General features: G+C 33.5%; 1 long non-coding RNA gene and 1 pseudogene across 4 annotated transcripts; one reads left to right on the forward strand and one right to left on the reverse strand.

The window, feature by feature from the left end:
• Positions 1-197: 197 nt before the first annotated feature.
• On the reverse strand, positions 198-24,903 carry LOC145559948 (uncharacterized). 4 transcript variants are annotated; one of them, XR_014093041.1, is made up of 5 exons: positions 24,687-24,903; positions 22,891-22,958; positions 20,383-20,545; positions 993-2,193; positions 198-649 (listed from the first exon to the last, which is right to left on the reverse strand). It is a non-coding gene; the product is annotated as an uncharacterized LOC145559948 (long non-coding RNA). The 4 variants fall into 4 exon arrangements; XR_014093039.1 differs by having other exon boundaries at positions 22,891-22,996; XR_014093040.1 differs by having other exon boundaries at positions 2,056-2,193; positions 22,891-22,996; positions 24,687-24,900.
• On the forward strand, positions 14,667-15,622 carry LOC145559947 (abscisic acid receptor PYL2 pseudogene; annotated as a pseudogene).

Consider the following 24,903-nt stretch of genomic DNA (forward strand, 5'->3'; position numbering starts at 1 on the left):
GAATTGCGTCCACATGAAGGAAAGAGGGAGGGGAAGTGTGATAAGAGGAGGAGAAAAGGAGAGTAAGTAAATCTCTTTTTATGTCACATTGTCACCGATAATTTTACAAGTACAAATCATACCACAAACCCAAAAAAAATGATATAGCCTAGAATGATATACTGAGTCTTCAAGATCGTAGGGTCCAGGGCCGTATGTACTTGCAAAATTATAAATCAGAGATTCAGAAAATAATGTCACAATAACACCGGGACATTTTTTTGACAGTAATTTTTTTTGTAGAAGCATTGACAATCAAAGAAACAACCCAAGACAAAGATATTCATAGTTTCAGGCATGGTAATCTTACAGAAACTGCTGATGATCTTTTTGGTGGTGGATGCACATACAGCTGCAGGTTTATTCCATGTAAGACTTGACAAATAATAGACTTGAATATATGTCAATCGAAGTATGACTTCCACCCAACATCTCCAATTGTTTTCTTCTCTTCCTTTTTCAGTCAGCTGAACTGCTGGTAATTCTCTGCTGGAATTTCCTTGTTCAATTCTCAAACGATGGATATGATTATATGCATCCAGTTCTCAAAGCTTGTCGGTCTCTCCCTCCCTTTTGCATTAGCACTTTCAACCAACCATGTATTCACGACCTTCACGAGTAAATAAAAGTTATAAAACTGCAACTTAGAATACTATTTTATGTCATATGAGATAATCAAACAATTTATGCACCTAAAACCTGAACCGACGAGCAAGAAGCCTATAGCTCAGTGGAGCTAAGCTTCAGTTCCCGTGGTAGTGACCCGGGTTCGAGGCTCATATCCCCCCTCCCCTGTGGGTATTACCCCCTTGATATTCCTGTGATAGGATATTAAGGCGGGGCCCACCCCTTACCCCTAAAAAAAAAAAAAAAAAACTTCATGGCCCTGCGATTGAAGAACAGAGTTCCACGATATTAAGATTTTTGAAATTTGTATCACAATATCTGCAAACCTTGGCATTACTAAGGTAAGGTATCACTTTTGGCATAAAGAGTTAAGGATGAAACTCAGCATCATCCCCCAAGAAACACTATGCATTCTTTCATAAGTCCCCAAGATCACCAAATTACCATTATTTTATTTCTCCAAGACCTTCAAAATATCTCTATGGCATGCACTACAAGCTTGTAAAGACACAATTTTAGGAAGACGGAATCAAGTCTACACAGGAACACATGTGAACAAGGGGGAGAGTTTGAACAACTTGCAACTCCAAGTGAGCTTCCATCTCAAAGCCAATGAGTAATGCGAGAAACAACCCCCCTAAATCATATAGGGATCACTATCACTTCTAATCCTCGGTGTAGCATGCCCACATGTGCAGTGTTGGATCTCTGAACAAGAGGTATAAAACACAAACAAGATGCCAAAAATGTACTAATCCATTTGTCAAATAATTAAGGTGGCAAAAATACAATCTTATAGGTGCAAAGGGAGAAACCAAAATCTGTCGAATTTAGGAAATTAACCATGCTGTTCCTCTTGATCTCCACTGCAACTATGAGTTACTGAGGGGCAAAAACTTAAACAATTAACTGTATCTGAAATCTGTATGACTTTTCACAGCCATACTGATATTTAGGTTGCCACTAAAGAGTGACAATTGAAAGCAACAAATAGTGCTATAACTGAAATTAGACTAAACATGACAGATTATAAGACCATCGATATTTCCCTTTTCCCTTTTCCCTTTTGAAACAGATACTATGACAAGTAGTTATCAACTGATACAAAATAATTTTGACTAATTTCAACAGCTAAAGTTCCAGACACAGACCGAATTGATCAATATCATGGTACGAGAAATGTGAAATAAGATGGCCAGTTAAAAGAGAAGGATTGTCACAGGCCAGCCCACTGAACAGGACAAGGACTCAAAGAAACAATACGTGCTCTGCATTGCCAGGTTTGCTGCAGTTCTGTAAAATAGACTACAGGATTGTTGACTTGCCCCCCTCTTATTCTGAGAACCTCAAGCCCAAGTACACTATTACATTTTTTTAAGATGAAATTACCAGTCATAATTTCACTTTGACATGTCCCAATAGGGTGCCTTCCTTTCCTCGCTATGCTAGTTCATTGAGCATTCCAAACTTGATATTCGGCATGCCTGGCAAACACTTTTCTATCAGAAATAAGCTGCTTGTGCAATCCTGATTCAAAAGCAGTACAGCAGTTTTCAGAAACAATAATCAAACAAAGTGAACTGTGATATTACAGTGCCGAATATTAAAAGTTTAATAGGCACTAGGCAGGTAACATTGTTAATGTTCTGTCTTAATTTTTATGCTGTCTCCTGTCTTCACTTTTGCTGCTTCAAACATTCTCATATAAATTACAATTAAAAAGGAAATATACTTTTCAGTGGATTCCTTGTAGAAGCTATACAAAAATCAGAGTAATATGAAGCCACAGGTCAAACTTATTCTCTGTATTTAATATCATCTGATATGGTTAAATTGGAGGATCCAATTCTCTAAGATAAACCTACTAGGATATTGTACATGCTAATGGTATGATCTTGAGAAATAAAAAAAAAGGGTAATACTATTGTTGTCAACCAGAAACAATTAAATTGATGAAGAGACCTAATCCCAAACTTCCAGGACCAAACCCAACTTGAACTAGAATGACCAATTGCCAATATGACCCAAAAGTGATAAAGCCTAGACTCAAAACACTGGATTGGACAGATCTATCTTATTCATCGTCTTTTGTCATTTTTTAAGGGTTGGAGTGTCCAAACTACAAAATATTAAAATACCCTGGTTTATACACAATAATTTGCCAATTTAAACTGCCACACGTCTCACATGCAGACCATAGATCAATATAGAAGATTGATGAAATTAAAGAGACTAACGAATTAGTTGCAAATTTTTATAATTTAAACAAAAGAAGATAGGAGCAAAGTCATTACATAAGAATATTTGTCAAAGCTTACACCGAGATTGTAAAACAATTACTAATTTGCAACAAGAATTTCTCTAGAATGACACTTTTTGTAATATCGATAAGTTTTACTATGCAAAGTAGTTGGAGTAACTAGTATGTACTTAAGTTACCATTAGCTATAGACTATGAAAGATGGACCATGGCTGGGTAGCATGATAAGGTAATTTAAGAGAACTGTATCTTGGAGAAGAAAGCGTTTTCATTGGCTTTACAACTTTCAAAACCACTACCTGGTATTACATAGGTGACGACGAATTAAGCTGAACATCTATATTAGACCTAGTTTTAGGGGATGATCGCCAATTCCTATAACAACCTTAATCAACTTCCACCCTCTATTCTCTTAATTTTTTTTACCTTCCCACCTTGCTTTTAGTTAGGCCTGACATCCAACTAGAGACCCCAGCTGCCGGAGGAACTTGCAACAGCAGCAGCCATACCACCGAAAAAGTTTTCATATAATACACTATAACTAGTTTGTGGCCCGGGCGATGCACCGGGTTTTACGTTGAATATCAATTAATATTATTTGAGCTATAAGATCATAAATTGTATAATAACAAAATATAAGTGAACAACTATAACTATTGGAAGTAAATAAACGCTTTCAAATTGATATTTTGTACAAATGAAAGCATTTAGCATATTATAATTGAATATGATGCATAATTAATAGTAGCAAAGTTGGTAAGAACATTAATTAATTTGTTATTGGCTTGTGTTCAAACCTTGTGACAAAAATTTTTATTGCCATTGAAACATGTTTATAGTAAAAAGGATGATGTGGCATATTATGGTGATGTGACTGTTGACACCGAAATTTCGTTAATTATTAGGTGTCAAGATACTTCGTGGTGGAATGAAGAGGTGAAAGCAGTAATTAAGCAAAAAAGGGAATGCTATCAAGCCTTAGGAAAATGTAGGAGTGATGAAACCTTTGCAGCGTATAAGGAGGCTAAGAGTAAGGCAAAGGCAGCTGTTCGCCAAGCAAAAGAAAAGGCATATCAGGAGGTTTATGAAAAGCTTGATTCCAAGGAGGGAGAAAGGATCATTTATAAGATGGCAAAGAGAAGACAAGAGGCAAGGAAGGATATTGGCATGGTGAAGTGTGTCAAAGATAAGAACCAAATGGTCCTAGTGCAAGAGGAGGGCATCAAGGACAGGTGGAAGGGGTACTTCGATGAATTATTTAATGGAAGTAATGGAGTTGTGATAGGAGATACCTCTATGAGTGATGAAGAAATCAACATGGAGTATGTGCGAAGGATTAGGAGAGTAGAGGTGGAGATTGCACTGAGGAAGATGAAACCTAAGAAGGCGGTTGGCCCTGATGGGGTACCGATAGAGGTGTGGAGGTGTTTGGGTAAGATTGGTATTGATTGGTTAACAAACCTTTTCAACAAGATATGGACGGCTACAAGGATCCCACAAGATTGGAGGAAGAGCACCTTGGTCCCGGTTTATAAAAACAAAGGAGACGCTCAAGATTGTTCTAACTATCGAGGAATTAAGCTTATGAGCCATACTATGAAGTTGTGGGAAAGGGTGATTGAACAAAGGTTGAGGGCATGCACAAGCATTTCAGATAACCAATTTGGTTTTATGCCTGGGAGATCTACTATGGAGGCAATCCATTTGATAAGACAAATGATGGAGTTTTATAGGGTAAAGAAGAAAGATCTTCATATGGTCTTTATTGATTTAGAGAAGGCATATGACAAGGTGCCAAGAGAGATACTTTGGTGGGCAATGTTGAAGAAAGGTATCCCACGAAGGTATGTAGACCTAGTTAAGGATATGTATCGGGATGTGTCAACAAATGTGAGGACATGCGGAGGGTTGACAAAAGATTTCCCTATTACAATCGGATTGCATCAAGGGTCTGCATTAAGCCCTTTTCTTTTTGCAACGGTTCTAGATGAATTAACTAGACCAATTCAAGATGAGGTTCCATGGTGTATGCTGTTCGCAGATGATATCGTTTTGGTGGATGAGACTAAGGATGGGGTTAATGCCAAGTTGGAGCAATGGAGGCAAAGGTTGGAATCTAGAGGGTTTAAGCTAAGTCGGAGTAAGACTGAATATTTGGTATGTCGTTTTGGCACTCAGAGGGGGACAAGCAATGAAGTGGTGAGTTTGGATGGAAAGGATTTGACCATGAGTGAATGTTTTAAGTACCTAGGGTCGATCATCCAGAAGAATGGTGACATTGATCAAGACGTGACCCACAGGATTAAGTCAGGGTGGCTTAAATGGAGAGCGGCCACGGGAGTGTTATGCGACCGCAGCATTCCCTTAAAGTTGAAGGGAAAATTCTACAGGACTGCCATAAGACCAGTGTTGCTCTATGGTACAGAATGTTGGGCTTCTAAGAAAGAGCATATTAAAAAGATGGAGGTTACGGAAATGCGCATGTTAAGGTGGATGTGTGGAAACACTTTAAGAGATAGAATCAGAAATGAGGTTATTCGCAAGAAAGTAGGTGTGGCGGGCATTGTAGATAAATTAAGGGAAAATCGTCTGCGTTGGTTTGGACATGTAAGACGGAGACCCGAGGGTGCACCGGTGCGAAGAGTGGAAGAGTGGGACCATGGAGGGATTAAACGAGGAAGAGGGAGACCAAAGATGACTTGGTTGGAAGGAGTGAGGAAGGATATGAAGTGCATGGATTTACGTGAGGATGAAGTTTTGGATCGTAAGGGATGGAGGAGAAAGATTTATGTTGATGACTACACGGAATAATCAAATTTGGTTCATGTTAGCCGACCCCACTTTTGGGATTAAGGCTTTGATTGATTGATTGATTGATTAGGTGTCAAGATATATGTAAGTAAGGAGATAATATCAAAAATTATAAGATATTTATCTTTTGAATCTCATAGATTATTATCTTTTACTCTACGACTCTCTATATAAAGAGGGTCGAATCTAGGGTTTAATTAGGCTTAGATGGAATAAGTCACAAAGACCCCATCTCCTCCCTACTACCAAACATTGTAGGTATATAGTATGGATTAAGCCGACAAGGCCCCGTACTATAAACAAATATCAAACCCTAACCCTTTGGAGAGAGGAATCAAGAGATCTACGAGAGTTGTAATCCACAAACTATCAATGAAAATCATTGTTCCCGTATATTTTCTACCTCTTTATTTAAATATTGCAGGTTTGAATTTTTATGGTTTACAAATTGGCACGCTCGGTGGGACAATTTTCGCTCTTCATCTCCACTCTTCAAGTATCAAAACTTGTAGATTTAATGGGGGCATACCAAATTTGCTTTCAAATTCTACAAGAAAATTTCGAGACCAAGTTGCATCCGATATCAAATCTCCACAACAGGTCTCGAGGGGGCATTTGTTGACACCGAAATTTTGTTAATTATTAGGTGTCAGATATATGTAAATAAGGAGATAAATATCAAAAATTATAAGATATTTATCTTCTTAATCTCATAGATTATTATCTTTTACTCTACGACTCTCTATATAATGAGGGTCGAATCTAGGGTTTAATTAGGCTTAGATGGAATAAGTCACAAAGACCCCATCTCCTCCCTACTACCAAACATTGTAGGTATATAGTATGGATTAAGCCGACAATGCCCCATACTATAAACAAATATCAAACCCTAACCCTTTGGAGAGAGGAATCAAGAGATCTACGAGAGTTGTAATCCACAAACTATCAATGAAAATCATTGTTCCCGTATATTTTCTACCTCTTTATTTAAATATTGCAGGTTTGAATTTTTATGGTTTACAGTGACATACTTCTAATACATGTGAAAGGTGCCAAATGGCATATATCTTGTATTAGGAACGCTTTTTAATATATAAGTATAGATTTCTCAAGTACCTCTGCATCTACATAAAAGTTTCATTTGCATAATGCACACATATTTAGGAAAAAGAAAAAAGTGAGATTTGGTTAGGATCATTAAGCAATATCTTTACTTATGCATTTAGAAAAAAGACAAGGTGTTTTTTTTTTATTATCTTTTTTTATTAGCTTTCAGGATTTTTATTTTTTTTTCCTTCTATTTATTTAGCCCACCAACCGAAAAAACTTATTTGGTGACTCTTTCAACCAAGCTAAAAAGCCAACTTTTTGGCCATAATGAAAAAAAATTCACTTGAATTAGCTCGTATTACGGCTTCTAGGCCAAATTGATTTAAAAGTATTTCCTCAATTATTTTATTGGTTATAAAATTTTTGTTTCACGTTTGTCAATGCATTATTTTAACCAATAATATCTTTAATTATGCATTGTAAAAATTAAAAAAAATAAAAATATATTATAAATTTTGATAAATTACACATTAAGATGAATCTAATAAAATCCTATAAACTTTTTGTTTTTCACTTTTGTCAATGGCATTATTTCAACCAATATCATCTTCAATTATGCATTTGTAAAAACTAAAGTTATATTTTAATAAAGCACACATTAAGATGAATCTAAAAAGATCTCATATGACGATGTTTTTCCTTACATATAATCATAAAATGTAATTGATGTGCAGTATGTATAGAGTGTACACTTAAAAAAAAAAAAAAAATATTTAAAGTATACATCCTCTTTATTTAAGTATACATCCTCTTTATTTTTGAAGAGAAGTTATTATGAAGTTAGGCTCACCAATGGCTTTGTGAGACAAACCCAAAATAAGGAGAATCCAACTTTTAAAAATGGTAAATAGTCATATGACATATCATCCATTAATAATATCATCCCATTCAATTAATCATATCATCCACCCTATATACACTTATATAATAATTACTGATAAGACAATTGAGCATGTCATCCAACCAAATAATCATATCATCCATCCAATCTAGACACTTTAGAATATCATCCTAGTAGTTATTAATATCATCCAACAATTAACCATATCATCTAACCAATTAATCATATCATCCATCTAATCTAGACACTTAAGAATATCATCCTAGCGATATCATCCAACAATTAACCATATCATCCAACTAATTAACCAATCATCAACCTTAGACACCTAAAGATATCATCTTAAGAATTAACCATATCATCCAACCAATTAATCAATCATCAACCTTAGACACCTAAAGATATCATCTTAAGAATTAATCATATCAGCTAAACACTTAAAGATATCATCTAGATAAGTAATCATATCATCTAGCCAAAACATTTCTTCTTTAAAGCCATACTTGGATTAGGGGTAATAAAAATCAAGCTAGGAAAAACATAAGTGATGGTGGTGTTGTAGGGAGATAAGGTGTTTATAAACGAAATAAGGTATTTGTGACATGAGGAAAGAGAGAGCGGAGGAATCATAAACCTCATAGTGAGGATTATAATTATCCACCCTCCTCCCTAGTGTAACCATTACCCCCTAAAATGAGGGTAATCTTCCACCTATCACCACATCACCATTACATAAGACTCCTTGCAATCACTCCATCACTATCTCTTCCTCCCCTATATTTTTACATTCATTTTATTTAGTTTGAATTTTATTACTCTAGTCAGTCTAGTAACATATTACCCTCGATCCAAGCGTGCCCTAAATATGATTAATATCATTCAGACAAATGAATGATATCACCCCGCCACGACTACTAATATCATCAGACAATTAATCATGTCATCCAACCAATTAATCATATCATCCAACCTAAACACTCAAAAGATATCAATAAGAATTTCACTCCAAGTCGAATGACAAGTGCATCATTAAGAATCAAGACCCTATCCACAAATGTTTTGGAATTTGAGGATACTTTAGTAACACGTTTTGTAAACTCAAGTATAGTGACTTTGGTGCAAATGTACATACTCAAAATGACAAGGGCCGCCATTGTACCACCACTACCATACAGCCACTCTTCAGCCACCACAAAACCACCTAGCTGCCACGGTGCCACCACTACCTCCTCGATCAAAACCACCCACACCTTTAACCATCCCCTATGGCCCTCACCGTACAGGGACTTTTTTCCGTGAACATAGAGAATTAGCAAGGCAATCGTAACGATAGTCCTAAAATTTTGCGCTTGATGTTTCTCTCACCTAAATTATCAGTGATTTATGTATTAGGTGGAGTGGATTGGAGATTTGGAGTGGAGATAGGGGAGTGCAACAGGAGTGTTTGGACGTAAGAGATTATTTGGGCGAATATGTGAAGGGAAAGGCCATCTCACCAATTGTAAACCTCACCTAATATTTTGTGTTTTTTAAATTGCGACATTTGGACTTTTACACTATTCACACAATAGTTTTTTACCATATTTTGTGATTTATTTGAGAGTAAAACATAGTTATGTAGGATGTAGTAAGATTCATCTTGATATCCACTTTTTAAATATCAATTTTTTTAAAAAAATTTAAGTATATACAGATATTAATCGTCAAAGTGATGCATCGGCAAGCATGAAAGATAAGGAGAGGAGGAAACCTAGATTAAATCCAAGCACTATCAGTGAGATACACAATGCTGAATTGTTGACTTTAATCGCCAATTTTTGGTGCAACGTAGGAAGTTGAATGGAAATTTCCACAAAGAGTTTAAAAGATAATTTCTCAAAACATGGTTCTTTCAAAAGGTAACTTATGACCAACTTTCCTAATAATACAACTAGATTTATCTCAAGATATCTATATTATCATTAAAGAACTGTAGGATGAATGAAATGCTTCCAAAACCCAAATCCCCACTTCATAAATAAACTACTTTTTAATGGCAATAATGATATTGGAAATATGAAAACTTCAATAACGGAGGAAGATTGAAAATTTCATAAACTCAAAACGGAAAATGGGAAACCTTGTAATCTTTTAACTACATTCAATTACACTCCAAATAGGAAACCAAGAAATTGGATACAAGGAAACATCAATAAAGCATAATCAATATTCAATCCAGATAATAAAATAATTAACATCAAATCGAACCCGGGAAAAGAAAAGATGGGAATTTTCATCAACTTAAAATAGAAATTTAAAAACATAACAATTTTTTTTTTTTCCAATACAAACAAAATTTAAGAGAAAGTGAAACCAAAATAATTTCAAAATTTGTACTCATACTCTCCAATATAAAGCAAAAATAGAGACTAATATTAAAATTTAACAAAATACTTTATAATATTAGTTTAATCATCAATATAAATTTTTTAAGGCCATGTAATCTTTGTTCGGTAAAAATCCTTCTCTAATGATTTAAATTCCCTTAACGCCTAAAAAAAGTTTTAATGGAAAGGAAAAAAAATACTTCATTTAATCCATCTCTAATTTTTTTATTTTTATGAAAGATATATCGCAAATTGTTTAATTAATAAAAACTTCCTATATTCTTTTATGTTCTATTCACGTTAAGAAAATATTGAAAAAGGTGATAGAGTGTAAGATAAAGTAAAAAAGAGAATGTAAAAGGCTAGATAGATGTTAATTATAAAAAATAAAAAAAGTACGAGAGAATATGTAAAAAAAAAAATGAGGGTTTTAAGAAACTAGTGAACAAAGTAAGAGAGCGTATGCCAAAAATAGAATAAAACAAAGGTAATAATAAAATTAAAAATAAAGTGCGGACTAAATGGAAAGTGAGTAAAACAAAACGGAGGGAGTACAAGCTAGGATGTTTTAAATATAGAACATTAAATTTTGTTTAAGATACTTACTTTCTCCGTTCTTTTTTACTTGACCCGCTTTGACTTTTACACTATTTACCACTCCTCCTTTGACCGTCTTTTGTGAATAATTTGTAAGGAAAAATATGTTCATGTTGGATATTTTGAATTCGTCTCAAGAAATACTATCATAATATACAACTTTTATAATTTTTACTTATGGAGAATTAAAGTTATTAATCGTTGAAGTTTTGCATTGGTAAGCGTGATAAAAGAAACAGGTCAAGTAATAAAAAAACAGAGGAAGTATTAAATTAGGTAGTAAAGTGATTTATAATCATCTAGGGCTTGTTTGGCATCATTTTTGGTTTTTAGTTTCCTGTTTTTTTGAAAACTAAAAACCAAAAACAGGAAACAAGAAAAAGGTGTTTCCAATTTTTTGTTGTCAGTTTTCAAAATTATTATGATTTTAATAAGTTTAAATAATTTTTTATTCATTATGTGACATATATTATATATTATTATACAACAAAAAACCAAAAAACAAAATACCACAACAATGCCAAACGAACCCCTAGTTTTCCTTTTAAAAAAAAAAATAATAATAATTTGAATGCATAGGGAAAAACTAGTACTTACATATAGCAATTCCTCCAATATAAGTGATAACATATATACTGGAGTATTTTGTAGTTTGTGCACTAGCAGCCAAAGAGATAAAAATATGCTTTCCTATAAACTAAGTTGGATGCTACTACCACCAATATTATGGTTTCAGATCACAGAATGTCTACAAAATAATTGCTATGCCATTTATGTGGTCCAAGAGAGAGTAATGTGCAAAAACATAGCACCAATAGTTGAAAGAGAAAATGCTAGATTATTGAGTCTCTCCATCAGTAACTTTATAATACTAGAATAAAGACTAAATATTATCCTAACTTCCTCAGTACAAAGCAAAAAATATAGTAGTAGAGACCAGTAGAAAGCATGAACAAATAGAAGAACGACAAGAACCACAAATACAATAACAATACGTTATTTAAGTTTTGTTTGCTTCATCTGACTTTGTTCGAAATTATTTTATTTCATCTATACATATATTATTATATTTGAAATTAGAGTGTGTTGTCTAAATTTTTCTTGAAAGTTTATTTTACTTGAACCTATCTGAGCTTTTTATTTAGTTGAACTTAATTTGTTTTTGAATTTTGATATTATTTTGTCAGAACTTATCTAACTAATATAACCTAAGTTAAAATAAGATGAATAAACAAACAAACCCTTAAATACCCCCATCAGTTAGAAAAAAAAAAAAAAAAACAAATTTGAAAAAATAGGCAAGTGGTTATGGTTCTCTACTCATATACCTAATGTAGAGTCTTTTCAAACTTAAAATAAAATACCTACTGTACTAAGAATAAAGCAATTTAAGAGAAGATCTTACATTAGATTCTAATTTTAATGATCAAAACCAAATGTAAAGACTTTTTTCAATAAAAGGACTCGCTTTCAATGTTTCTGGAAATATTATTTGGTTGTATAGTATAAAGGAATATAACTGGAACCTTTTTATAAGATCTAAGAGACAGAGATAGTCAATTTGTTTCAAAACACCTAGCTTTCTTGATTTAGTAAACTTTGACACTTTTAATACCAAAATGCATGACAGTGAAGCTATCTCATTACTAAATATGACAGGGAATCAAGTGGGGTTATGGTATGCACATTATTGCGGCTCCTAATGATCAAAAAATATAAAAAAATCATTTAAAGCAGTGAACATTATTTCAAAGACTCTTTGAGCAACGCAAGAGCTGCTAAATTTATGAAAATGTCTTTATCACACGTAGTCCTTGACAGTAAAGTGTACACTCCTGAGACAAAGACAAGCAAGATATGCTAACACCTTTAATTTTCAGATCTCAACAACATGTGAACACAGAAAATCCTATGATAATTTTAGGCAGAATTAACCATTTAGCTTCCACGATTAGACGTAAAGATACTCCCTAAGTATGGAATCTGAACCCGTTACGAATCTTACAACCTCTAATTGTCACAAGAAAGACCATACCCACTATACTGAATGTTACTCTCAAAAGATCACTCTCTTTATATGCTCACTACACTAAATTTAATTAAGGCCTCACACAGCACAGTGCTAATACAACTGATTTACCTTGTCAGTCAAACCAGTGCAACAAAAACAGCTCTTAACAAGGCAGGAAGGGTCTTTTAGGAAAAACAATAACGAACTATAATCATAGTACAATCATGAAGGATAGACTGATGGAGTAACAAACCAATCCAATCACTGAATGAAGAAGATATGACAAGCCAGATAATTCTAACGAACATAATACTATGACATTTTACAATCCTTTGTTTCATTGCTGCAGGTTGTGCATGACACTCAATATTATGCTGAAGTGGGATAAAAGCAAGGCATTTTACAAACAGTTCTTAACATTTTGCCAGGATATATTTGTACCTAAACCCTTCGATATTGAAGCCTCTAAGATTTTAATATGATCACAACACAAACGCAAAGCTCAAACAGACTATATTTCATCTAACCCATTGTCTCCGCATAAAAACCATTTCTATAAACTAGTGAAAATCCACATAAGATCCTTCAACTTATACGCGAGGGTGAAATACAATCCATTACATCTGGATTGAAACTTGAGAACCTCGAGAACTAAAAGACATACAAAGTATTGTTTCTGAATCATAATCCAATCTCCCGTCAAAATAAAATAGATAAATAAATAAAAAAAAAAAAACATAATCCAATCACATTATCCCACAAATTGTCACAATTTATTCCTCTTTATCTGATAATTAGCAAAACCGATAGACTCGTTTTAGTGGAGTTTAAAATTGGACAGCAAGTATCCAACCCCCATGGAAGCCTTCAATATGGAAGAAAGTAGGCAGAAGTTCAAAAAACATCAAAACAATAACTCAAACCATTAGTTTGGGGATGATAAAAATTGAACTATCAGTTTCATGGCTGAATGACTGAGACGTAAAGTAACATTACATATCAGCAGATACGACTGAAACAAAGTCTATAGAAAACAAACACTGGTAGATTCACAACTAATCAGACTTAAATGGTGACCAGATCACGTCAACTGTAACTCTTGCAATACTGAAACAATGTAGCCATCACAAATGTGCAACAAATCTCTTGCAATCACAATTTATACACCCCAAACATTTTCTTATCCCAACAATGGCCAGATAACAAAATCCATAATAAATAAACAAATAATATATCAGCTAAGATTATACCAACAATATCTCCACTACATGATTCGAGAAATGGCAATAAATGAGAAAGATAATAGTTTTTAAAAAAATAATAATAAAAAAAAAAATTATAAAAGTAAGGTGACCCTCTTTTCGCACAAGCCCAGCCAAACATATAGAATCTGAAAGTTCAAAGGTATCATATTGATGCCTAGTGCTATTGAAATTTTGTTACATTAAAAATCGACCAAAAAGATGAGTACACATAACCCAAGTTTTAAGATTGTTTATTTTACCTAAGTAATTACTTTTAATATTTTTACTCAATTCGTGTTTTAACAACTTAACTAATTTCTTTTGCTAAAATTTTCTCAAACCTTCATGTGTTTTTTACCACTTCTTTAAAACTTTCTTGAATTTAAATCTTGGTTCTCTTTTAAAACCCTCGTAAAATTTACTTAGATGCTCTTTCTTTTTCTCACTTTACACACCTTTTTTACAAACTTTTTCAACTAATTATCTTGTTATGTCCTCTTTTCTTTATCGAACGGTTACTTATGATGATTCATATTAGCCAATCCCAAATAATTTCAGGACTAAGGCTTTGTTGTTGTTGTTTATAGAAATATATACGTCCGCATGGTAATACTCGCGGTTGACTGCATATTCAAAGACAGTAAACCCTCAAGTAGCTAAGAGTATTACCTGTGTACCAGCTACTAACTACGACTTAGTAATTTCCCTGAGAGCATTGAGCTGTCCAATAACACCAAAATAGAATCTCTTACTCCAAATAAACAAATCATGTACACAGACAGAAAAGTCAAACAACCATTCCCCCAAGCACTCCCAGAGAAAAGCCAATAAATATGCCCTTTTGTCACATGAAAGGTGCTAAATTCTCTTTCCAAATTTCTCCCTACACCACTTTCAATATTTCACCTCACTCTTACTACTTCAACCAAGATCTTCTGCCACACTAATTCTGTTTCATCTCAACTATTAGCTAAAAATCAACACACACACAAATGGATCGGAACCGATTAACGTCCCAAAGTCTTACAGCAGAAGAGTACACTAAACTGGAAGATGTCATAAGCACATGCCACAGTGCTAATTTGCCTCCAAACAAATGCACATCTTTAATAATCCAACGCATAAACGCACCGGCAAACGTTGTTTGGCGGTATGTCCGAGCCTTTGATAACCCTCAAGCTTACAAGTATTTGATCAAGAGTTGCACAATGAGGGGTGATGGAGGGGTAGGTAGTGTGAGGGATATAACAGTAATCTCAGGACTTCCTGCAGAGAGGAGCACTGAGAGATTAGAGATGCTTGATGATCAGAGACGTATACTAAGCTTCAAGGTCCTAGGGGGTGAACACAGACTTATGAACTACTGCTCTGTCACATCAGTAAATGAAATAAACCACACGGGGAGGGTTTACACCATTGTCTTGGAATCCTACACTGTAGATATACCAGAGGGGAACACAGCAGAAGACACAAAGATGTTTGCTGATACTGTAGTAAAACTAAATCTTCAAAAATTAGCCGAGGTATCAGAGATGACAGCCTCTTGAAAGCAGAAGATCAATGGGTGTTGAGTGCAAAATTGTTGAATGGCTAGGTCTAAAGCTGGATTTTGACTCTATCAGAGATTTTTCTCTTGTTAGTGGGAATGCTGTTACATCTTGTAAGTTGAATTTTTCCGCACTGTATTAGATAGTTGTTTTAAGCATGCTGATTGGTTGAAAAGTAAATCTCTGATGATCCAGAATACTCTATTTTTATAGACATAACCAATTTGAATTAAGACGGTTCTCTAAAAAAAAGAAGTCAAAGAGTCTAGGCTGGATGTCTTAGTGATCTCGAAACCCTTAAATTACTCAGCTAGCAGATATAAAACTAGATTGAGATGTGCTTGCTTCTCATACACAATTAGCCTTTGCGCTAAAAAAAGGTTCCTCATAACTAGCAGCATTAGGTCAGTTGACTGCTTCTAGGAAGGTTTTTCAGCAAAATAGGATATCATTATATATGAATATACCTCAACTATCTACCATATAATACTATTTCCTAAAGTTATAATATGATTAACCCTTGGCAAAAGATTCAAGGAAAACATGATCAATAATTTAACCCAGCTTGGATGATCAAGGGCTTTCATAACTGAACACATGATCACATTATAATTTTCATTTTTTTTTTTTTTTTTTTACTTATTCAAATTGACAATAATTTGTTCGTGGAATTTTCTTACAGTAATAATAAATAAATTTATTTGAATTATGTTGTTGCGCAGGTCCTAAAATAGTAAGCTCTATTTTTTGCACCTTAAGAGAATTAATTTCACGATAATTATGTTATAATGCTCATCCAATCATTAGCTCTTGCTACTATGTCAATATATAAGATCTTAAACTTAAAAAGCATCAAGAAATTCATGTAAAAAGAAAATAAACATCCTTGTCTAAAAGATATAAAGAAGAAACAACTTTTAGAGTTTTCAATATAAAGACTTTTGAAAGAGATATTTAACTACAAAGAAGATTGAAAAAAGTATAAGTCATGGAATATTTGTTCGCATCAAGTTTACTAGGCAAAATTTATTTGATAGTGAGAACATGCAACTATTAGAAATGAACATATAGTTGTTACTTGATAGGTTCTAATAAGTTCAAATTGAATAAAGGTTATCGGAGTTCAATTTTCAGCTAAAACAAGTACTAATAAGTTTTAATAAGTTTGATCCAAATTGAAAAGCACACCCTAAGTGTCAAAAAGATTTACACACATACACTACTATTCATCACATGATTCACATCCTTATTTTATTTTGTTTATAGTAGATATAAAGCACATTCATCAAAGAGATTGTTACCCTTTAACAAAAGTTATTAAGATCTTGAATTAACTACTCATCGTTACACAAAAAAAGGGTATACACCCACTCGATACAACTTGTTCCACAAAACTGGCGAGGTCAAATGTAATTCCATTTCCATTCCCTATTTCATTCACCATGCATTAAATTAAAAGGATCATATCTTTCATTGTTCTCCATCTCCCTATTGGCAAGGTCAAATGTAACTCCATTCCCATAGCTTTTCCATTACATACATGTGGAAGAAAATGTTTTGGCAACAAGGGTACATGGAAGGACATGAAGTTTCATACAAGTATATCTATCGGAAATTTGCATTATCTTGTAGTTGTCCAATATACTTATACCGCTCCTAATCTCCCATTGACTTGGAAAGAAAGAAATTTACTAGAATAGTAGAATTATCAACAAGGAGATCAAAGGTATTTCCAGGTTTTGAAAAACAAGTGTCTCATTTAGCCCTCTAAAGATGTAGAAGCATCTCAACAAATATAATATCGTTTAGAAAGATCCCGACGAAGGAGATTACCCTCTATTCTATATAAGATCAAGGCAAACTAAATCAAACTTCTCTTAGCCTTCCTAGATGATTTATTATCCATGATTTAAGGTGAGTGGAAACTTTCATTTAAAAAAAAAAAAATTTGAACACAAACATAGAAGTTGCATAGCACAAAAATTTTGAAATTCTTCAAACTTTTAACTTTCTTTTGGATACCTTCATTCCTAATTATGTCCTTAGAGATGTTCCTACACATCCACTTTAACATTAAAAAATCTACACCTCAACATGATCTATCTTAAATGTCCAACATTTCGACTCATAATGTGCTTTTAGAGTTTATCCTTTAACTATAAAGGTTTGCAACAATCACACACCTCTCCAATTATTGCTGCTCTCCTCTCTATCTGACCCATTTGAAGTTAATCTTGTGAGTCCACACCTTTGTCGATATTTTTATTCCCCTTGTAGGACTAACACAATGTACTTAAACTACTCACTCTCTACCAACACCATTCCATTTAACATTACAATTTCTTTGTTTGACTCCCTTCTAATATTGACACTCTTTGTACTTTGTTTTCCTCATACTTGGTGTAAATGCATCCAGATTCTAACTTTTGCCTCCACTGCTCTAATTTAGGATAAAATATCGTCTTACAATACAGTACCATCTACAAACAACATGCACCATGGTGTCTCATCACGAGTAGACCTTGTTAATCGAATATTACTGCCTCTGAATTCGATTGTTTCTTACATTATCAAGGAAATTAAAGAGAAGTGAGTGTTGATGAAGTGAGTGAATATAAGATAAATTTGGATAAAATAGGAGAGATTGTGTAAATAAGTGGGTGGGTGTAAGAAAAAGGGTGGATAAAGAGAGATTGTGTAAAGGAGTTGGTGTACGCATGAAATAAAGGTGGATGAAGCAAGAGAGTAAGTGGAATGGTATAAATATTGTAGGCTAAGCTGGGTAAGGTAGTAAAAAGGATTTGCCAAAATGCAACTTTCAAAAACAAACAAATATGCGGAATGTTACAAACTTCAGAAACGCGGTAGTATATACATTGAATTCATTATTCAGTTATGGCAATAATGTAGGATACTATCTCAATTTACAAAATAAGTGTATTAATTGACTTTTTGCACTATTTAGTCTTACTTTGACCATAGCTTTCTGCTAATATATTAAAACAATAATTAGTAAGATGTTTTTTAGATTCATCTTAATGTAATAGTTTCAATAATCAGCTATTCATAATTTTATAATAGAGAATGAGAGATATCAAATTATCAATGGCCAAACTAATACATTAGAAAGTGTGTTAGCTAAACTAATGTATAGGGAGTAGCCTTTTGGGACATCCTATAAAGGAATTGTTGGATAATATATTGGTCGTATGGTATAGAGCCATACATGAATTATAATTGTGATGATTAGTCATTCCCCTTGGAACAACTTTAGTTGATGGCAGATTGCAAAAGTCAAGGTATGACATAAATGATCACTGGGAGCTAGGCACAGGAAAGACTAAGATTGTTATCCATGCAGGTGGATTGTTGGGTTGTTGATTGAAGAATATCGTTGAGTTCAATTCTAAATATACTCCATCAAAATATGGTGTAAAAACAAGGCCGCAATGTTCTGGTAGGGCCGTATTGTAAAGGATTTTAAATTGCCCAGACCTAAATCCTCCATATCAACAAGCGGTCTTTCAAACATCCATGATCACATCTATTAAATGTTCCAGCCTTAAATCACCAAACATTAGACGTTACATCATCACTTAAAAATCACTTCCTATTAAGCGATATACTGCAAGATTCCCCATGTCTTCCCACTAATGGCTCTAATCATATATTATACTACTATAACTATTCTAATACCATATAACTACAATAAAATCCTAATGGGACTTTGAAATTGCATACTGCTATGTTACATGGACTCGAATACCCATGTCCGACATTGGTATGTGTCCAAGAGTCCGACTCGGCTATTTTGTAAAAAGAAAAAAAAAATTCCATGTCCGAATGTCGAGGGACTGACATGGGTACTTGAGGTGAAATGAAGAGTCCATGTAACACAGGCATATTGTGACACGGTCTGCAATCAACACACCATATCCATTCTCTAAAACCATGATTGTTCATGCGATCACAACCAAAATTGCATTTTCGAACCATGATGCAAGGAATCCCGATAAGGTAACTGATGAATTGGATTTAGGTGCAATTTAGAGATATTCTATAAAGGTTAGCATTAGATTAAATTTTGAACCTTTTGGCTGTGGCATCAAATACATAGGCAACTTGTTATAGCTATTGACCAGGTACTTTTGACCAAAATCCCATGGAAGCTTAAGTAGATTTTGTTTCTTTTTTATTTTTAACCCCCTCTTACCTTAATCGTAAATTGCATTGTTGATAATATTAGCAGCACAATAGGATAGAATCAGGCCTCATCTCAATCAACTTGGAGAGTTCATATTTAGGTATCACATAAATTTGAATGTTAGGATGGATGTGTATGAACATGTAAAGAATATAATTAATAATGAAAGTATTTGAAAGAAGGTTTGCAAATTTTAAGGATGACATAGGAAAGATACAACTACGTTGGTATGGGCTTGTGAGGTGGTGAAACTTGTAACTTGTAAGGAAAATGGAGATTTATGAACATAGGATTTATTGAAGAAACCAAGGAGGCTAAAATTACTCGAATGAAGGGAATTTAGGATGATATAAATAAACTGGGTTCATAAGAACATATAGTACTTAAATTTTGTAAAAAGAAAAAGGGAATATAGAAGGAAGACACAATTTATTAGCCAATTTACATATTTTCTTTGTTCGGAAAAGCTTCTTAACTTCATCAATTTCCAACATTTTAAGACATATTTAACATAAACCTATTAAAGATCATTGAAAACAATGAATCAGCCACTTCTTTAGCATATTGAGCGGCAGCACATCTCCTTACTCTCAAACTAAAAAGGTGCACTTATACACATTATCAGCATCACATGATCAAATATATGTGCACGCGCACACACAGGATGATTCACTGGCAAACAGAATAAGAAATATGGCTACATAGCTACTTCTACACAAACATACCTCCAAGTTATCCATCAAGAAAGGGCATGTGCTTTTATGTTGCGTCTACATCAGGAATCTCATCAGAGTGATATAGGCATTTAGTAATCACCGATTGATTCAATCCAACGTCATGACGCCAAATTCCAAATGGCCAAAAGTAATTGATGTGGTCTTAAAAAACCTACATAAGCAAGAGCCAATATGATCCCATTACAAAATGAATTAAGTTAATAGAGAAACTCATACACATGTAATTATAAAGTGCTTATAATTTGTGGTACTACCTTAGCAGAATGTAGATAATAATAGCGCTAAAGGGTAAAACCAAATCAAGCAGGCTATAATAGAATAGTATGTTTAAATGCTGCCTATGAGCACATTGAACACACAAAAAGATAATTTATTGGCAAAGGTCATAACATGCAACTGGAAATATTAACTACACAAACACATTGCAAAAATAATCATTCATTAGATCATCGCTTCCTTTAACGGTATTCATTAGATCAAGATTAGCTGAATTTCCTTTTGACCATATAGCATATGCATTTGATCTTCCCAAGTCCATACGCGACAAATTCAAAGGATATATAGCTAAACTTGGAAAACAAGTCATTCAATCAGATTCAGTTCAAATCATAGTCAAGTGATGAGTCATTAGATATGGTTTCAAGTAGGCCTGGTAATCAGGTAAATCTAGTCCAGATCGGTGTGGGTCAATAGCTAGGCGGATCATAATAGGCTTCGCTAAAGCAGATTATGCAAATCAATGATGGGAAGGTTATTAAATAAGAATGGAAAAACAAAAAAAGGAAAGAGACAAGAGAAAGCACTAATGAATACGAACCCTACGTAATTTTTTTTTTTTATCATACCTATTTTCATATAAAAATTTGTTGGGCAATTATATTGACCTAGTCCATTAGAATCCAATCCTATCCAATAAGATTCCATTAAATTGACCCTTCTTTAATAACCAATACAAGTTAGAGTCATATTTGGATGAATTGTCATTTATCACATCATCAACAATCATTCAACATTAGCTACATTAATTTTAAGGTATTTTTCATTTCTGCATCCAAATTCTGGCCAAATATGGAAGCCATATGCCTAGTGCAGAAATTAGTAATTTAAACCAACTTGCTATTTAATTTTTATTAGAATATGGTTGTTCCCTGTCATATCCAGCCCATTCCCATTCCCTATATTGACCCATTCCAGTGACTCAACATCTCCTTTTGATGATTTTGTCAGCACTATTTTTAAAGCAGCCTTCTTTTGAAATCAAAATTCTCTTCAGCTTATTTCAATGGAAAAAAAAAAAAAAAAAAAAAAAAAGAAAGAAAAAAAAAAGAGGAATTTGCAATGACTTCCCCACTAGAAATTCATTTCTCATGAGTATTAGGATTAGATAGAAGTGTAGGACAAAATGAGAAACACACAAAATGGAAACCATTTACATGAATAAACAGGAAAAAATCTACGGATTTTGGCATCCAATGAAGAGCATATTATGTCATACCCTCCTTGAGACATTTATTGAAACACTTATCAAACAATCACTTTTTTGCCACCTAACTCCACATAATAAGAGTACATCATATTTGTCACGTTTCTTTTTAGCTAGCACGTTTCTTTAGTCATGTTTGTCCATAAATAACTTCGATTATAAATATATTTATTTAACAATAAGCAAAAAAGTTGATATATTGAAATATATATCGAGACGATCGATCAAGATCCCACATGTCACATGATTATGTTTTATTATCACGTATGAATCACAAAGACAATAAAAGAGGGATGTGTAATCGTGCAAAAGTCAAAATGTGCCAATAAAAAAGAAACAAAGGAAGAAATACCACACAAGTTTAATGACTCTTTTTATTTTTAATGATATAAATTGACAAGAAAATAAGACAAAGATTTAGTTTTAATCTACTGCTTCAACTTAATAATTCATCGGCACTTTTGCCCAATTGATCATCATTCTTTAATTTTTTTTGCTATATAATATAAAATATCTTGGCTTAATATGAATTTATATTTGCTTATCACAAAGTCTGCCAAATAATTTTTTCAAGAGAAATAACAAATATTAACGTACTAGCAAAAAATTCATCAAATAGTCAAACCCCAAATTTTATTTTTTTAAAAAATTAAAGAAGAGTAAATGCAATCCACTACAGGAATTGTCCAAAAACAAAGTAGTATGCTGGAAAAGAATGAAAAAAGCATCATAAATACACAAACATTCTGGAAGAAGCTTGGTTAACTTCCTAAACCTTGTTTCAAAACTATTCGGTAAAATCCTTTAGCAAGCGCAATCTGCATGATATACATCCTATCATTGGCAGTTTGGCACTGGCCAGATAAATTGAAAATAATAGACCATACTAATGCCTTTAAGCTTTGTTACTCGCAACCTAGAATTTATTGTATACCATAGGAAAGTAGCAAATATAGTAGACCATGTAATTCTTAATGATAGCCTCATAAAAAAGAGCAGTAGTGAGGAATTACCACATTACAAAAGAGTGAAGTCTGCTCAATTTTCATCACTTGGAGCAGAACTGGCCTGATCACCGGCTCTAACAAATTATACAAGAATGTAAGTTAGATATTCGTCCTGTATAAGAATGTCCAAAACAAGAGAATTCAGAGAAGATTATATAAAAACAGTATATTTGAGGCAGTAAATCCGAAAAGATGGAGACTGTGAAATAAAGGAAACCATACACAAGATTCCTACAAAAAAAAAGATGCCATATACAGAAAAACAGATACAAATCGCCAAGGCAAGAACAAAAGGCAAATAAACATTGATTTCTACATAGACATTTTAGGCGAGCTAGAGCATACCAAGCGAGAAATATAACCAGTTTAGGTCCAAGGCAACTTCAAAAATATCGAATGTATTGGTGTAAATAATATCAACAAGAAAAAAGGCAATGTAAGGTGCACAATTCATAGTAGTCATGAATTTAGTAGCCCATAAATATGATACGGATATGCTACAACAAACTAACCCAGGTACCGGCACACCAAAGTGACCAAAACTATCCAAGAAAGCAACAACTGAAGAAGAAAACTAATAATCTTACTTTTGTTCGAAATCAAATTCACTCATGTTGCCAGCCATGTACCATGGATTTTCAGTTGATTGCAACTATTATGCTATTAGCTAACCAGTTTTCTGTTTTTTGCATGGGCTACTGGCTAGTCTGCTCACATTTTACCCTTCTTAGGTTTACAAAACAACTCCGAAAAAAAAAAATTACAGCATTGTCTAGATTTGAAGACACTACGATATAGTTTCTTTTTTCCCAGTGAAAGGCCGGAGGCACTACAACATTGAGACTTTACCCAAGATCAAATCTAGGAGCAAAAAACCGAGTAAAGTTGATCCAACCCAAAACCACAACCAAACCCACAACAATATTGAAAATGAGGGTCTTGAACACAATGTTTTAAGTTTTTAACCCAAAAACTTGAAGTTCCACTCTACATAATAGATTTAACTGATACCAAGACAACTAAACCCGAAATTACACGACCTTACAGAGTTACTCACTCACTCGTATCTGACATGCCTATCACAGTAAAACAATGAAATATAACTAAATTACATAGACATGTGTACATGTATATCAAAAATCAAATACCTTACAAGCTTCTTAGAATTATGTATACAAAGCCATGTGATACAAAATAAGCAGACAGCTATGGAATATTGCTATGTGCAATTGAATATAGTTAAATGTATTGAATGTGTAATAAGTGACAATGTCACAAGAATTATATACATACATTCTCAAAAACTAAAATAAAATTAAAAATAATAAATTTGCACTATACGATAAAATAACCCCAAATCCCAACATCCTCAAATCTAATAAAATTCATATGTCGGCAATCAAAGGCACACTTTAGAACAATGTTAAAATACCCACTTGATTAAACTTTAGAAAAATTCTCCTTTTTTTTTTTTTTTTTTTTTGAATTCTGATCATAAATCAGCACAAATCAACTGTTTCTAGAGACCACCCAGAAATTAATTGTTCCCCATTTCAAAAAATCTACACTTTACACGACCTAAGATTGAAAACTACAGTAGTACTAATGTTGGAAAATGGGTTAAATCTGTTGTTTTATATTTAAGGATAAAACCCAATAGAATTTGAACAACATGAATCTCAATTCACATAAAATAATATCATTCCAATTAAATAAAACATATAATAGGACGATGTTAGATTACAATAATCCTAGATTAACCCTAATCAGAAAACAATAGAATAATCAAAATTAGAAGGTACCTGAGGAAGATGTCGGCAAGACGAGCGTAACCCATGTGGCATCTGGCAAATAAGATTGTATTAAAATAAAGTGGGAATGAATGCTTAAAGCCTGGGATTCTGGGCTCGCCGACCTCCTCTGTTCCGCTTGCTTTCGGTGGGGATGATCTGCATTTCCGCAGCTCATTGTAATTAGGCTGGTTTTTCTCACAACATTTTAGTTTTTTTTTTTTTTTTT

This window comes from Chenopodium album, chromosome 9 (assembly GCF_948465745.1).
Source record: "Chenopodium album chromosome 9, dcCheAlbu1.1, whole genome shotgun sequence".
In the NCBI taxonomy this organism is placed as follows: Eukaryota; Viridiplantae; Streptophyta; class Magnoliopsida; order Caryophyllales; family Amaranthaceae; genus Chenopodium; species Chenopodium album.